Source organism: Callorhinus ursinus, unplaced genomic scaffold (assembly GCF_003265705.2).
Source record: "Callorhinus ursinus isolate GAN/ISIS: 27379988/994484 unplaced genomic scaffold, GSC_fseal_2.0 scaffold85, whole genome shotgun sequence".
In the NCBI taxonomy this organism is placed as follows: Eukaryota; Metazoa; Chordata; class Mammalia; order Carnivora; family Otariidae; genus Callorhinus; species Callorhinus ursinus.
In genome coordinates, this window is record NW_027397147.1 from 4,049 (window position 1) to 22,095 (window position 18,047).

Here is an 18,047-nt window from a genome sequence, read left to right on the forward strand (position 1 = left end):
GAAATTAAAGAAGAATTAAACAAATTCATGGAAACCAATGAAAATGAAAACACAACTGTCCAAAATCTTTGGGATACAGCAAAGGCAGTCCTGAGAGGAAAGTATATAGCAATACAAGCCTTTCCCAAGAAACAAGAAACGTCTCAAATATGCAACCTAACCCTATACCTAAAGGAGCTGGAGAAAGAACAGCAAATAAAGCCTAAACCCAGCAGGAGAAGAGAAATCATAAAGATCAGAGCAGAAATCAATGAACTAGAAACCAAAAGAAAAGTAGAATAGATCAACGAAACTAGGAGGTGGTTCTTTGAAAGAATTAACAAGATTGATAAACCCCTGGGCAGACTTATCAAGAAGAAAAGAGAAATGACCCAAATCAACAAAATCATGAATGAAAGAGGAGAGATCACAACCAACACCAAAGAAATACAAACAATTATATTAACATATTATGAGCAACGCTATGCCACCAAATTAGATAACCTGGAAGAAATGGATGCATTCCTAGAGATGTATCAACTACCAAAATTGAACCAGGAAGAAATAGAAAACCTCAACAGACCTATAGCCACTAAGGAAATTGAAGCAGTCATCAAAAAATCTCCCAAGAAACAAAAGCCCAGGGCCAGATGGCTTCCCAGGGGAATTCTATCAGACATTTAAAGAAGAATTAATACCTATTCTCCTGAAACTGTTCCAAAAAATAGAAATGGAAGGAAAACTTCTGAACTCATTTTATGAGGCCAGCATTACCTTGATCCCAAAACCAGACAAAGACCCCATCAAAAAAGAGAATTACAGACCAATATCCTTGATGAACATGGATGCAAAAATTCTCACCAAAATACTAGCCAATAGGATCCAACAGTATATTAAAAGGCTATTCACCACGACCAAGTGGGATTTATCCCTGGGCTGCAAGTATGGTTCAACATCCGCAAATCAATCAACGTGACACAATTCATTAACAAAAGAAAGAACAAGAATCATATGATCCTCTCAATAGATGCAGAAAAAGCATTTGACAAAGTACAGCATCCTTTCTTGATCAAAACTCGTCAGAGTACAGGGTTAGAGGTACATACCTCAATATCATAAAAGCCATCTATGAAAAATCTACAGTGAATATCATTCTCAATGATCAGGTCAGGAACGCGGCAGGGATGTCCACTCTCACCACTGCTATTCAACATAGTATTAGAAGTCCTAGCCACAGCAATCAGACAACAAAAAGAAATCAAAGGCATCCAAATCGGCAAAGAGGAAGTCAAACTCTCACTCTTTGCAGATGATATGATACTTTATGTAGAAAACCCAAGACTCCACCCCCAAACTGCTAGAACTCATACAGGAATTCAGTCAAGTAGCAGGCTATAAAATCAATGCACAGAAATCAGTGGCATTCCTATACACCAACAACAAGACAGAAGAGAGACAAATCAAGGAGTCGATCCCATTCACAATTGCACCCCAAACCATAAGATACCTAGGAATAAATTTAACCAAAGAGGCAAAGGATCTGTACTCAGAAAACTATAAAATACTCATGAAAGAAATTGAAGAAGACACAAAGAAATGGAAAAACGTTCCATGCTCATGGATTGGGCAGGGATGGGGTGGCTGGGTGATAGACATTGGGGAGGGTATGTGCTACGGTGAGCGCTGTGAATTGTGCAAGACTGTTGAATCACAGATCTGTACTTCTGAAACAAATAACGCAACATATTTTAAGAAAAAAGAAAAAGAAGAAGATAGCAGGAGAGGAAGAATGAAGGGGAGTAAGTCAGAGGGGGAGACGAACCAGGAGAGATGATGGACTCTGAAAAACAAACAGGGTTCTAGAGGGGAGGAGAGTAGGGGGATGGGTATTAAAGAGGGCACATTCTGCATGGAGCACTGGGTGTTATGAACAAACAATGAATCATAGAACACTACACCAAAAGAAATTATGTAATATATGGTGATTAACATAACATTAAAAAAATTTATAAAAATGAACTATTGGGATTTCATCAAGATAAAAAGCTTTGGCACAGCAAAAGAGACAGTCCACAAAACCAAAAGACAACAGACAGAATGGGAGAAAATATTTGCAAATGACAGATCAGATAAAGGGCCAGTATCCAAAATCTATAAAACAGTATGGAGGTTCCTCAAACAGTTGAAATTAGAGCTACCCTATGATCCAGCAATTACAATAATGGGTATTTACCACAAAGATACAAATGTAGGGATCCAAAGGGGTATGTGCACCGCGATGTTTATAGCAGCAATGTCCACAATAGCCAAACTGTGGAAAGAGCCAAGATGTCCATCGACAGATGAATGGATAAAGAAGAGGTGGTATATATACCCAATGGAATATTATGCAGCCATCCATAGGAATGAGATCTTGCCATTTGCAACGACATGGATGGAACTGGAGAGTGTTATGCTGAGTGACATATGTCAATCAGAGAAAGACATGTATCATATGACCTCACTGATATGAGGAATTCTTAATCTCAGGAAACAAACTGAGTGTTGCTGGAGTGGTGGGGGGTGGGAGGGATGGGGTGGCTGGGTGATAGACATCTGGTAGGGTATGAGCTATGGTGAGCGCTGTGAATTGTGCAAGACTGCTGAATCACAGATCTGTACCTCTAAAACAATTAATGCAACATATGTTAAGAAAAAGAAAATGAAGAAGATAGCAGGAGGGGAAGAATGAAGGGGAGTATGTCAGAGGGGGGGACGAACCATGAGAGACGATGGACTCTGAAAAACAAACTGAGGGTTCTAGAGGGAGGGGGTTGGGGGATGGGTTAGCCTGGTGATGGGTATTAAAGAGGGCACATTCTGTGTGGAGCACTGGGTGTTATGCACAAACAATGAATCATGGAACACTACATGAAAAACTAATGATGTAATGTATGGTGATTAAAATAACCATACAAAATTTTAAAAAAAGATGAAAACAAAGAGGGAGACAAACCTTAAGAGACTCTTAACCATAGGAAACAAACTGAAGGTTGCTGGAGGGGAGGTGGGTGAGCGGGATGGGGTAACTGGGTGATGGGTATTAAGGAGGGCACATGATGGGATGAGCACTGGTTGTTACATGCAACTGAAGAATCACTGAACTCTACCTCTGAAACTAATGATGGCTAATCCTTAGTTTAATTGATGGCTATTCCTTTGCCTAATTGAATTAAAATTAAAAAATAATTTAAAATAATTAAAAAAAAGAATATTCAGAGAAAATGCTTCTTCTTGGTTATTGATGGTAAAATAGATGTAGCCCATCAATGAGGAAAAGCTATAATTATAAGAGATGTCATATTAAGAATAAAGTCATAAAGGGGCACCCGGTTGTCTCAGTGGGTTAAGCAGCTGCCTTCGGCTCAGGTCATTTCTCAGGGTCCTGGGATCGAGCCCCGCATCGGGCTCCCTGCTCAGCAGGGACACATCTTCACACTCTGCCTCACCCCTTCCATTCATGATCTCCCTTCCTCTCACAAATTATTAAATAGAATCTTAAAAACAAAGAATTGTATCATAAGAAATGATGATACTTCTGTAGATTTTTCTTATCATGGAGAAAAAAAGGATATGTTTAGTTTCTTAAATTAATAAATTATAAAAAGATACTGTCATAAAATTGCTCATATCCATACCCTGAATGTTAACTAAGTAGAATTTAAATAAAAAATTGAAAAGAAAAAATAATTGCGCATATCCAGATATATGATACTGAAACAACTGTAGCATGTTTGTAAAAGTATAGAAGACATTATTTCTTCCCCCAAAATGATTATGTCACTTGCATCTTACTCAGCAAATAGCCTATTAACAGGCAAATCTCTGCATTTATGAGTTCAAATATGCAAACCTTCAAAATTTCATACTTTTTCCACATTCAGTGAACTTTTGAGATATTCTCAAGTTTTAGACATAAATATAAAATATCAAATGAAGAAACACAGTATAATGAAATGAAATCATACTGAGACAAGGAGATTACACTTTTTATGTAACTTGTCAAGGTGGGATGATATTTTCAAATGGGCAGGAAAAGTTTCTAAAAACCTAAACAACAAATCTTGAAATTATACAAAGCTGCATGCGCATCAAAAGGTCTGTCTTCTTTCTGACAAATGATGGAGAGGATCCTTGAAAGTACATGTGAGGAATGAAAAACTCAGGAAGATACCGAAATATAATATCTGAAATAGAAATAAGCAACAAAGGAAAATAAAAGAAAAAAGTTGGAAGTGCATGAACCAGTGGATGTAAGCATCTATTTTAATATCTTAACAAAAATACCATCATGCTTTTTCTTCAAACAGTGATTCACAAATTTTGCTTAGTTAGTATAATCTTCCATATATTTAGAAGTGGTCTTGACACTTTGAACAGAAGAAGTCACAGTGGGATCCTGTAAATGAGCTTTAGTATACTGCAACCAATTTAAAACTATTGAAGATTGTTAGGGTTCATGAGAAATTAGAAAACATGGCAAATCTCAGTTGAAAAGAGATAAGCTGGGGCTCCTGGGTGACTCAGTTCCTTAAGCGTCTGTCTCAGGTCTTGATCTCAGGGTCCCGAGATCGAGTCCCATGCCGGGCACCCTGCTCAGTGTTGAGTCACCTTCTCCCTCTGCCGTCCCCCGCCCCACCCCCGTGGGTCTGGCTTAAAATCTTAAAAGAAAAAAAAGGAAGAAGAAGAAGAAGAAAGAAAGAAAGAAAAGGAGATGAGATAAAGAGTACATTTGAAAGGTATTATGGATAGGTTTCCGTCCAATGAAGACAGGAAAGGATAATTATAACAAATCATGTTTCAGGTGTAAATTTAAGGGTAAACTAATGGAAGTTTTAGGACATCAAATACCGGTCAAGTTTTCAGTCATTTCCAACTACTGTAATATTGTCGGAAAAAAATAACAATTGAAAATTAATAAAAGCATGTTTAAGTGGAGGACACTCTGTGCTTCTAGCTGGGGCTCTGGCTCGAGCAGAACACAGAAAGTGGGATCTCAGTTCCTCCTTCCAGAAGGTTCTGACAGCACTTCCTGTATTCGTGTCCCAACTGAATGCAGCTCCCATTTCTCTGAAATGGAATCAGGATTTCTCCCCAGAAACAACCCTGCATCTGTTACAAACCAACCACAGGATCTCCGATGTGACGTCGCAGGACCCCTCAATCCACGGATCCCTGAGTAAAACAGGTCTTGTTCAAATACCCTCAGGGAAAAAGAGGAATGAACCAGGGAAACAGCCCCCCAAGTGCAAGCGACTCTGCTGCTCACCTACCTGTATGTCCTGGGGAATCCGCCCAGAGGCCCCTCCTCAGCACTCACCCAACAAATCAGCTTTGCTCAGTCACACCTCAGGAGGCACCAAGTGGCTGCAAAGCCCCCAGGGTCTCCCACAGGGCGGCAGCAGAACCTACTGGAACCGCAGCTCTGGCTCTCTATCCTGGGGCAGCCACAGTGGGGCTGGATCCTTGGGCTGCTACAGAAGTCCTTCCTGCTCTGAGATGCCCTGGGTCAGCACAGGCAGAGACACCTCCCCCTCCCGGTTGGAGGTGCGCAGGCGCCCTCTGCTGGCCGCCCTGGGAATCCCTAGAATGCTCAAAGCCATGGCCCCTCAGCTGGAGGGACAGAGCATGCTCAGGTCCAGCCAAGCCCTCTCTCTCCGTGACAGATCCTGAGGCTTGGCCCCACCACCCCATGGAAAACGAGGTGTGCCCATCTTCCCAAGTGAAATGGCCTCTACAATGCTCAGCCCTAGGGATGTTGGAGCTTTGGTCTCAGGGAAATCTAATCGCCTGCTTTCCCATCTTCTCTGGTCCCAACATTGGGATCACCTATATCGACCTCATCCACCCTGGTCCATGGTCCACCTCCAACACCTAGACCAGCAACCTCTTTTCATCCTTGAAATTCCTCTTGGTCTCTGCTTCTCTCTACCCCATCTCTCTCTTTGTTCCTGTCACTTTCTAGGACTTGCCCAATCCCCGCACCACTCATTCAGTGTCTCTCTCCCTGACAGTCTCTTTCCCTATCTGTCCCCAGGCCCTCAGGCCTTCTGCTCAGTGCAGCCCTGTCCAAGACCACAGGGAACCACCTCTCCTCTCTCCCCCTCTCTGCTGCCATCATTTGGCCCAGGCCCTGCTCACAGGGCATGACAATCTCATTTACAAAGCCTGCTCACGCTGACTTTGACTGCAGCAGTGAAGTTACCAGCCACTCCTGGACAGAAAAACCTGGAGTCCTTAGTGTCCCAGCCATGACCCCAAAGCTACTAGAGGATGGCTGCTTCCACATACTGGGAAGAAGGAGGGCTTTGCAAGATCCAGGAGCTCTGGTGCAGAATGGATTGGAGTAAATGACCTAAAAAGCGACAGGAGCATACACCCAACTCCTCCTGTGTGGTGAGGGAGGAATGGGTCTCCTGTCATTGGCCTCTGCCCTGTCCCTCCCTCAACAAGGAAACTGTGGGAGGATTATGTGCATCATGGGTCTTACCAAGAAAACTGCCACCATCAGTCCCCCCTCAGAGCCCACCTGCTGTTGGGGGGCAGCTGGTCAGGTGAAACCAGTGCACAAAATCTGGATTAATGCACGGCCTCCTCACCAGTCTCCCAGGGCCCCTAGGAATGCTTCATTCATTCCTCACCGTCACAACAGACTGCTGCCTGGGGACAGACCCCTGTCCTGTTGATCGACACACAACCCCTAAACTAGCAGGTGCCATGTGCTCAAGAGTATCTATCACCTGAGTTAATACAACCACCAACAAACCTACACACAAGATGTGTCCACCTCGCCAGAAGGATTTTTTACACCCTTGCAGGAAAGATACCACAACGGGGCATCTTGCTAATGTCTTCCATCGCCAACATTGCTGCCAGTTTGATCTCTGTGTGTACGGGATTCACACTGTGCACTCGAAGGGGAGTGAGTGTAGGGGCTCCTGAAGGCAGACGCTGACAGAGAGACAGAACTGTGAAAGGTTTATTTGGGGGATACCAGGAGAGACAGAGCACAGGGGACAGGATGGGCAGGGACAGCATTCAGCATTAGGCTGATCTGACAATTTTTTAAATATATACACACAGCCTGGTTGTAATTGCTCAGGGAGGTCTTCAAATTACAAATGTCCTGTTCTGTAAGGCAAATAGATTTGGGTTAGTACACTGTGACCTTATGATTTCCTAAATGCATTTGCTTCCTATACTCTATCTGAGGCCTTGAATGGAGACCTGAGTGTGTGGCTGCCTCCATGAGTCTATATGTAATAGAAAACAATTTTCTTCACCTCTCAGATATAAATCTCTGAATGTACATGTTCTTGTAATGATCTTTTACTTCATTCTTAGCTAGGATCTAAAATTTAATAGAAAATAAAAAGGGGTCTTTGCCTTATTTTTTGAAATGAGGATTGGCAATCTCTGGACTGAGGTGTTATATTCTCAGTGTAATGGTGTGGACTGAAATGAACATCTTTTCATGCTCATCTGCATGGAGCTACTTTCATTTAAACAGTGAGAAGGGGGAGTGGCCAACAGCCCAGATATTTTACATATTCTTTTTCTTTTTTTCCGACAGAGAGACAGAGACAGAGAAAGGATAAAGTTGTGTGCAAACGGGGAGGGCGGAGGGAGAGAGAAACTCCTAGATAGGCTCCACACACAATGCCGACCCTGACGTGGAGCTCGATCTCAGAACCTTAAGATCATGACCTGAGCAGAAATCAAGAGTCAGATGCCTAACCCACTGAGCCATCCAGGGGCCCCTGCAGATTCTTTATGTACTTCAACTCCTATTCTTCTAATGACCTCAGAAACCAATATGCTCCCTTTTCATAGATAACAAAGCTGAGGCTCTATGTAGGCCACACTGAGAGCTGACATTCGGGCTGAGAAATCAGGAACACAGGTAAATCTGCAGGATCCTGTGACGACATTCGGTGAGATGCAAAGTGCAGGCCGAGTGGTGACTCAGAGACAGAGGCGTAGTGACAGGGATCCAGCTAGGGTGGATCCTGGTCAATCCTGAATCCCCCACGAAGAGTCTGGCTCAGGCTGTAGGCCAAGGCAGCCACTCTGCTGATCTCGGTCCCGTCTTCACTTTTTCTCACCGGGGCCCACAAACTCAGGCAGATGAGAATCCCCAAAGGAACCAAATTAAATTTCCCAAATCTCCACCACATTCTGTCACCCAGTTCAGAACCTTTAGAAATCCAGTGGAAACAACAATCTTTATAGAGTATGAACGCACAGCTTTATGGCAACAGTGACGTTCTGGTACAAATAACTGCATTATCCACACTGTGTGATGGACACAGGCAGCAAGTTGGTGTGGATCTCACGGTGTCCTCACACTCACTGCTCAAGCTGCTGGCCTGCCAGGAACGGCCCCCGCTCTACCCGAGAGAGGCCCATCCACTCCCCTGAGCACCTCCATCCTTCTCATCCACAACCTCCTGTTTCTAGTGACTCATGGCTCCCTCTCTTGTCCTTCAGATCCATCACTGGTGCTCCCCTTTTACGGAACACAACATCTATGTCGTTTAACGAATGTGTCCCTCCGTGCTCTCAGACACGTTAAATTCCTAACGTTAAGAGTAGGCTTCATCCCTCCCGGAGCACGGAATATCGTCTCTGTAGAGTGTGCGTGTGCATACCCGCTCTGCCCAGCTTTCGGAGAAGAGCGGCTCTCCTTCACCACAAAGGGACCTGCCAACCACCTCAGTATGAGTGAAAGAACAAGTGCATCAAATGTATCTCCTGAGCAACCTGAAGAAAGTTATCATGTATTTAGCAACATTCACTCTCCCATAACATGAGAGGCTTGCATGCAGGACTGATATTCCTTATGGACGATGCCCCAGCGTCTGTATCTGACCCACATCAGAGAAAAGACAGAAGAGCAGCCCATTGGAAGTGACTCAGCAACTTTCCAACAGCCATCTACACCTGCCTCCAGCATCTGCCACTATTTCTCATTCTCACCTCCCTTACCGGACAAGAGGGTTTCCCACAAGTATCCACTGACTGCCGAGGACAAGGGACAGATCCCTACCCTAATGATTAATCAAGAGACAATAGCCTTGCTTCAGGTGTTTATAAAACTAATGAGATGACAGCTCAAACTCAACACGCTGCAAACGAAGTGTGAGGTGTGTATCATCCCTCCGGGAACAACAAATGTGGACTCTGGATGTGCACGATGGTAAGAAATATATGTGTGCCATTGTGCAATAAAGACACTTCCTTCCCAACAACGGCACCTCCCCCACTGCTCAGTGTGTGGAAATAGCCAAGCACAAGACAAGTATGTCCTAAGAAACTTCAGGATGTTAAAAAGTGCCCAACCAGGATTCCCCTTGTAATGTCAAGGCTTCAGCAAAACTCTGTGTTTCTTCCACCGACACAACCCTAAGGTGATGATCTGGAAACAGAGAAGGCTGTAGGCTCTGAATGAAGATTTAGCATTTTCAAATGTAAATGACACCACACACAGATCCCAGGACAAACCCAACAGATACAAGGTCAGGACAGGGTTCTGCCCAGACAGGAACAGGATTCCAGAAATAATTACAACTAAAAACAGCCACAGTATTTACCTGGTCCTTCTGCAGGACCTTCTAGGGCGGGGTGCTGCTGTTGTCCCCTTGAGCACCACAGGTATTTGAATATGACTGAAGCCCTAGAAGGAATGGAGTTGGATTCAGACTGGCCCTGACCATGCAGGATGTAAGCCAACCCTCTACACCTGCCCCACCCTATTGCACTCTCTCACACTCCCACGTCTCATCCAGATACAGAGAGTTTCTCACAGGTCTCCTCTCACCCATGTGGAAAAAGGAGAGACCATTCCCTCACCCCTAAGGATGTGACCACTCCACCCAGGGACAGATGTTTTCATAACTAATCAATAACACTGGACAACTGGGGCATCCAAAAGAAAGAGTGATGGTTGCACTCCATCCATCCCAGAGCCCAAAATATTGTGTCTGTGCTATGCACCTGGGCAATGCTTTCATGTTTGTCTTTTGCAAAATGTCACTTTTCGTCTCCATGGCAGACACCTGCTGCCCAGTTCTGTAGGGTGAAACAAGACAGTCCATGAGATGGACGTCCACAGAAAGCTGAGGAATGTTACTCTGTCTTCACTCTGTCTATCCTTGCATCCCAAAGCCTTGTGGTACCTCCTCTACATCTTCTCCACTGACAGAAGTACTTAAACTAGGAATATACATTACAACTCATGTCATCCAATTCAGATCATCTTACCATGTGGTGGAGGAACGAGCTGTGGGTGAGGCCCCCCTGTCCACCCATGTGGAGGAGGTTGAAGTAGCCATAGCCAGTAAAGCCTGGTAAACACCGCCGCGTGGGGTAGGGCATATTGGGGGGGCCTTGGAGCACGACAAAACCCTCTCACATCCGTACCGACCTGCAAAACAGAAGACAAAATATTTGGATAAGACAGCCAAAAGTTGCAACACCAAGAGATGAAACCCAAAGGGCAAGCTCTCAGCATCTGGCTCCTTCTCCAATACCACGTTCCAGAAAAGCCGCATCGTGCTAGAAAACTTTATGCCTCTCAGTTGGTACCAACTGTAATAATGCAGGGTTTGGAGGAATAGATGTTACAGGAATAACCTACTGTCACCAAATATCACTACCCCTGTCTGCCAACATTCACTAGCAAGAAGTAGTGTCTTAAAAGGTGAAAAGGGATCATTGGATACGAGTAAAGCAGCATACTCCAGACACGGAGGCATCGACATCCTGGGCAACACTTCATCTTTCCTCTTCAACCACCGTAGATTTGGGTTTGTTAAGAAGGGATAGAATGTGATGAAACTGAATGCACTTGCTCCACGAGGAATCCGAGCCACTTGAGGTGAATCATTTGCCTGCCAAGCCCCTGACTGTCCCCACATGCCTCACTTCCTGACAAAGCAGTCTTCTACTCTCTGCAGTTTCTGCCCAAGGCCACAAAGACCCTGGAGGAATGAGGGGCCTGTGGTTTGACAGGGGGCCTGGAAAAGGGTTTTCTGAGAGGAACATGATACCAATAGCCCTTATTTATGTGCAGCAGCTGTGTTTATCTTAAAACACACTCTTCGGAAATATCTGCACACTGAGTTCCAGAGCAATTTCGTCCAGTGGGAAATTAAGATGGGAAGGCTAAATAAGAGAATTCACAAAAATGTATATGCTTTCTGATGGACAACTCCAGAGCGTGTGATGAGAGAAGAAACCAGCTCTCACAGTGACATAGGACCAAAACGACCTGCTCCTAGAAGCCCAACGGTAGGGTTTGTGAGGCACTGGTCACGCAGCTAATCACTGACATCCCCCCTTCAGAACGCGTGTGCCAGTCCACCCAACAGCTTTGAAAATTCAAAACAGTTGTAGAAAGGGTAACAAGTAGAGGGATTCAGTACAGCATTTTTACCATCAGAAGTAAAACATGGATGACTTATGAAACTTGCCCTATCTAAGAACATTCCAAACTGCAAAACAAACACTATAAAATGGAGAAGAGGTTCCCCTAGTTTCCAGTTGTGAGGATTACCACAGACCTTGTCACAGGTTAATCATCTAACCCCAACATGAACACTACACCAATCGTACCTACTGACTGGGAGTCAGGCCGGCCAGAGACTTCACCTTGGAGTGAGGTGTCATCCTTCTCAAGATAATTCCCCCCACGGGCATTGTGGGTGGGCAGGGGTGGATGGACCCACACACGTACACACACACACACGCACACACAGTGAGCGCCTCGCCATCCTTCACGTCTAAGCACCTGTGGCTTTGGAAGGTGCCACCGAAGGTGATGATTTGTAATGAAGAAGCCTGTCAGCCCCTGGGTGAATTGCTTGCATTTTGAAAGGTAAACGACGCCACAGACAAACTACAGGAACCACTCAACAGACACAAGGCCAGGACTGGATGTGGCTCAGTAAGGGAAGTTTCCGGAACACCTGGTAGAGGCCAAAGTTTCTACCTTGCCCATCCCTGGACGTCTATGAAGCTCAGTGCCCCTGTTCCTCATGGGAGCCCCAGCAGCTTCAGCATCAGACCAAAGCCCTAGAACTGAAGGAGGTGGATTCAGAACCAGCATTGACTGTGCAGAATTCAAACAAAGGCTCCAAACCTGCTGCCATCACATTTCCTTCTCTCCCACTCTCAGGTCCCATCTCAGACATAGAGCATTTCCCACATGTTTCTGCTGACGCCTGAATACAAGGGGAAGACTTGTCCTTCCCCCTCAAACAAGGGACCACAGCCCCCCACCTTCCTTCAGTTGTTTTCATAGCTAAGGAACAAACAGTCCAGGGTCAACCAGCTAAAAATGAACTGAGTTGAGGCGCCTGGGTGGCTCAGTCCGTTAAGTGTCTGCCTTTGACTCATGTCATGATCCCGGGATCCTGGGATTGAGCCGTGCATCGGGCGCCCTGCTCTCCCTGCTTCTCCCTCTCCCTCTGCTTCTCCCTCTCCCTCTGCTTGCCGCTCTGCCTTTTTGTGCTCACTCTCTATTTCTCTGTCAAATAAATAAATAAAATCTTTAAAAAAAATGAACTGAGCAGTGTGCTTCATCCCTCAACAGCCTAAAATGTGGGAAATAGCCTGGGTGAAAAACGTTATGTCTGACATTCTGTAAAATGTCTTTCTCCCTCTACAAGAGACAACTGTTACCCAGATCAAAATGGAAAAACGACACAGCCCCACAATGTAGTAATAGCGTAGAAACTGATGAATCTTGGAATGTCTTTAGCCAGGGGAACCCCTGCAATACAAAGCCGCAGGGCACCACTTCTACATCTTCTCCAAAGTCTCCTCGTGGAGAAAGATGGATATGCTTTGCAAGTCAAGACCTACTGTCCAGATCTCTTTCCAAATGCAGGAGGTGGAGGTGGTCGGTAAGTTTCATGAGGCCAGCAGGGTGCAGGCTGTGAACATGGCCCATAGTAAAGGAACGGTGATAAGGTAGGACCCCTGGGGTAAGGCCCGCAGGGTGGTCCCGGGAAATGACGAAGCCCTGTGCATCCATACAGACGTACACACACAAAATAAACTATAGGCTGAGATGAGACAGAAAAGTAACACCACCAACAAAAGCTGAAACCCAAAGAAACAGGTCTCAGCACGTGAAACCTCTACCACCACGTTCCAAGACAGGAGCATCACTGCCAGAGTTTACCTGTGTCCTGCGTCCCACCTATGGCCTGGGGTGAACAGATGCCATGGGGATAAACTACTGTCACCACATGTTAATATATGTCTGCAACTCTACAGAAGCACGGAATCTGCCCCAAAGCCTTGGCAGAGTTAATACCAAACTAATGAAAGGGTCTATTACAGATGGGCCGACAATCATATCAGCTGATGTGCTGTAACTGTGTGTGAATTCAGGAAAAAGCTAACCCTTAGTGAGAGTTCAGAGAAGCTTTCGGGACAAGGAAAAATGCATAATTTTGTCAGAGTTTTAGTCACCTGCCAGCCTTCCTTCCTACATTCCTTCCTCCCTTCCTTCCTTTTCCTTTCTTCTGGGATTTTATAATAATCTCAGTTTCTGAACTTCAGTGTAGATATCGGGTAGCAGTAAAGTTCCGGAAACGATGAATTAATGAATATTTTTTAAATGTCTGCATGATCCACTCTCAAAATTGAACAGGCTGAACGTTCATTTCATAGAATGTGAATAGATTTGGGGGTCAAAAACAAGTTATATACCTTTGTGCTCTTTATCAGAAATGCATTGTGAACTATGATGACATAAGCAGGAAATTCCATTTTGTCTATTTTTTACTCCTGTGAAGTCATTCTTCTAAACAAAATGATTATTGTAATTTTATTGGATAAATTTTCCGGTATTGACCTGAACTAGAGATTTTTACTAGTAATACGTTTTGACATCAAACTTAATTTTGTTTCTTCCTCTCTTAGATAAAGCCTCAACAATATGATGATAAGTTTTTTGGCTTTGGTTTTATTTGTCCTAAATTCTCAGTACTGGTGTTTGACGTGGGTATAATTAGACTAGGGGTAAATATGATGAATTCTGATGTCTAATTGACTTGTTCACTCCTGAAAATCATTCTCTTTCCCATGTGGAATCTAAATGACAACGTGGAGGGTGTTGCCATCTCTTAGGAGACCAGGAGGAGGAACACCTCATGGGAGGAGGGAGAATAGAAAGAGTAATTTTTCAGAGAGATGTTTAGGATGCAAGCGATGATAGGAACCTGAGGTCTGGAGTGAGTAATTTGCCATGACCTGGCTCTTGGTGAAATGTTGAAATGAGAAAACACTCTTTGAGTCTAGCCAGCAGGCCACACTTAGAGAAGAAGCCACATACTGCCAGGCAGAGCGTGTGTCACAAGAGAGGTTGAAACCATGGTTTTGAGTTTGAGGTGGAGGGAGCCTTTCCTATCAGGGGAGAATGAGTAGAAAGGAACCTGTGCCAGTGGGGGTGACGTGTTGTGTCCCTGCCACAGAGGTTGTGGTGATTCCGCGGTGCTGTCTGTTGATGGCCAGGGTGGCTGCCTGGCACTTAGCAAACCCTCAAATGCTGGTGTTCGTCCCTGGGAGTGCAGCAGTGGGGGTGGTGAGAAGAGAGATCTCAGGGCACGAGAGCGCTCACATTGGACCAATAGAAGAGAAGTTTGCACTTTGAGGTAAGATGAGAGAAGTATTATTTTGTAAAAGATTCTGTTTACTCATTTGACAGACAGAGAGAGCCCAAGCAGACCGAGTGGCTGGCAGAGGGAGGGGGAGAAGCGTGCACCCCACTGAGCGGAGAACCAGATGTGGGATCCTAGGACCCGAGGTGGGATCATGACCCGAGCTGAAGGCAGACACTTAATGGACTGAGCCACGCAGTTGCCCCAGGATGAAAGAATTAAGGGCCAGTTAGAGGAGTCTGTATTCTCGACCTTTGATGTGTTATCCATCTGTGATGGGGCGCTTCATGAGTGTTGTTTTCCTGTCAGGGTGGAGGCTAACCATCTCATGTTGGGATGAGAAAAGCTTCTGTTCCAGGGAGTGTGAGTTATCCAGGCCCTCCCGAGATGGTGTAATGTGGAGTTGGTCCCCAAATATGTTTGATTCCAAAGATCTTGTCTTCCAGAGCCCCCACCTAGATTTCATGACAGGCAATCTGTGAACAGCAGGAAGTCACAGAAAGCCATGGAGTTGTCACTCAATTGCCATTTTGAGCTTTCCTTGTGTGGAATTCCAAGGAGGACCTGGAAATGGACGTGGCGCTGAGCAGAAGCAAAGGACGGTTTTGTTCATTTTGGGTGGTTTGCAGAGACCTATTTTTGCACCTTAATCATTGGAGGAGAGAAATGTTAGTTGACAGTATGCTGGTATTTTCTGTTACATATCTGGGGATGACATCAGCATTTGCATTGATTGCATTTTCCAAGAATGGTGCTTACAGATGGGAGAAAACTTAGAAGACATTTGATTGCGTTTCTCTATTTTTGAAAAAAATTTTAAGTAGGAATCTCCCCGAAATAGGTTGTCTTAGGTTTCAAATGCTGGTAAAACTTGCTTCCTTCAGGCACAATGAAGAATGCTAACAAGTTAGTTTCACCCAAGTGTCAGAGAATGTGTCTCTGGAGCTCATACTCTGGGATATTCAATGTCACTGGTTTTGCTAATTATCTTAGAGATTCTTTTTTTTTTTTTTAAAGATTTTATTTATTTATTTGAGAGAGAGAGAATGAGAGATAGAGAGCACGAGAGGGAAGAGGGTCAGAGGGAGAAGCAGACTCCCTGCTGAGCAGGGAGCCCGATGTGGGACTTGATCCCGGGACTCCAGGATCATGACCTGAGCCGAAGGCAGTCGCTTAACCAACTGAGCCACCCAGGTGCCCCTATCTTAGAGATTCTTTTTTCTCCTTTTAGTTACCTTACAACAAATCAATGAGAAGATCCATCGACTTAGACAAAGAAACAGGGAGATTGCAAAGGAAATATCCCTTTGGAAGCTGAAGGTATCAGATCCCTTTCAAATGGTTTTTGTGATTTCATTTTGGTTACTTCCACTTCCTGTAGTTCATTCTATTGACCTACTTCATGTGGTCCAGAAACGGTCCTGATTCAAGGGAAGCTTCACAAATGCAGAGCACTGCCTCTCTATTTTGAAAGGAGTCACACATTAGTAGATAGGTTTGTCTTACATGATGCTATTTTTGAATTCTGATTCCTTTTTCATATGTTATATAGATCAGGGAAGGCAAGAAACATCTTGCAGAAACTCTGAATAAAGATGAGTTTCCCACTGAGGACGTTCTGAAATTGAAGGTTAAGAATTCCTTCTTTGCCTGAATTGTGTCCTAACAATAGAAATAAATATAGTGAATTATCATCATCATCATCATCAACATCATCATCAAGATTAATTGATTGATTTGAGAAAGAGAGAAAGAGTGAGTGGTGGGGGCAGAGGGAGAGAGAGAATCCCAAGCAGACTCCATGCTGAGTTTGTAGCCTGATGCAGGGGTCAACCCCATAACCCTGAGATCAGGCCTTGAGCCAAAACGAAAGCAGTCAGACACTCCACCGACGGTGCCACCCAGATGCCACCCAGTGCCCCAAGGAATGCATTATTATTACTCACTCAAAATGTTTTTTTGAAGAACATCAAAAAGGTTGAGGCAGTTAATGAAAAGTTAAATGACACCCCTTGTTGGGCACTGGCTCACTTGCAAGCTGAGAGAGAAAAGAAGGTCAAGGATCAGGATGTGGTAGGAATTGGCTGTTGAGTTTTTTTTTTTAATTTTTTATTGTTATGTTAATCACCATATATTACATCATTTGTTTTCGTGTAGTGTTCCATGATTCATTGTTTGTTCATAACACCCAGTGCTCCATGCAGAATGTGCCCTCTTTAATACCCATCACCAGGCTAATCCATCCCCCTACCCTCCGCCCCTCTAGAACCCTCAGTTTGTTTTTCAGAGTCCATCATCTCTCCTGGTTCGTCTCCCCCTCTGACTTACTTCCCTTCATTCTTCCTCTCCTCCTATCTTCTTCTTTTTCTTTTTTCTTAAAATATGTTGTGTTATTTGTTTCAGAAGTACAGATCTGTGATTCAACAGTCTTACAAAATTCACAGCGCACACCGTAGCACATACCCTCCCCAATGTCTATCACCGAGCCACCCCATCCCTCCCACCCCCGACCACTCCAGCAACCCTCAGTTTGTTCCTGAGATTAAGAATAACTCATATCAGTGAGGTCATATGATACATGTCTTTCTCTGATTGACTTATTTCACTCAGCATAACACCCTCCAGTTCCATCCACGTCGTTGCAAATGGCAAGATCTCATTCCTTTGGATGGCTGCATAATATTCCATTGTGTATATATACCACATCTTCCTTATCCATTCATCTGTCAATGGACATCTTGGCTCTTTCCACAGTTTGGCTATTGTGGACATAGCTGCTATAAACATTGGGGTGCACGTACCTCTTCGGGTCCCTACATTTGTATCTTTGGGGTAAATACACAGTAGTGCAATTGCTGGATCGAATGGTAGCTCTAATTTCAACTGTTTGAGGAACCTCCATAATGTTTTCCAGAGGGGTTGCACCAGCTTGCATTCACACCAACAGTGTAGGAGGGTTCCCCTTTCTCCACATCCCCGCCAACATCTGTCATACCCTGACTTGTTAATTTTAGCCATTCTGACAGGTGTGAGGTGGTATCTCATTGAGGTTTTGAGTTCGATTTCCCTGATCCCGAGCGATGTTGAGCACTTTTTCATGTGCCTGTTGGCCATTTGGAAGTCTTCTTTAGAAAAATGTCTGTTCATGTCTTCTGCCCATTTCTTGATTGGATTATTTGTTCTTTGGGTGTTGAGTTTGATAAGTTCTTTATAGATTTTGGATCCTAGCCCTTTATCTGATATGTCATTTGCAAATGTTTTCTCCCATTCTGTTGATTGTCTTTTGGTTTTGTGGACTGTTTCTTTTGCTGTGCAAAAGCTTTTTATCTTGATGAAATCCCAATAGTTCATTTTTGC

The 18,047-nt window shown here is 44.3% G+C and overlaps 1 long non-coding RNA gene across 1 annotated transcript in view; it reads right to left on the bottom strand.

Moving 5' to 3' along the window:
* Positions 1–7,088: 7,088 nt before the first annotated feature.
* LOC141371663 (uncharacterized) overlaps positions 7,089–18,047 on the bottom strand; it is a 39,171-nt gene continuing 28,212 nt past the window's right edge. The window contains exon 3 of the long non-coding RNA XR_012376784.1: positions 7,089–7,149. This is a non-coding gene — a long non-coding RNA (uncharacterized lncRNA). The remainder of the gene's footprint in view (positions 7,150–18,047) is intronic.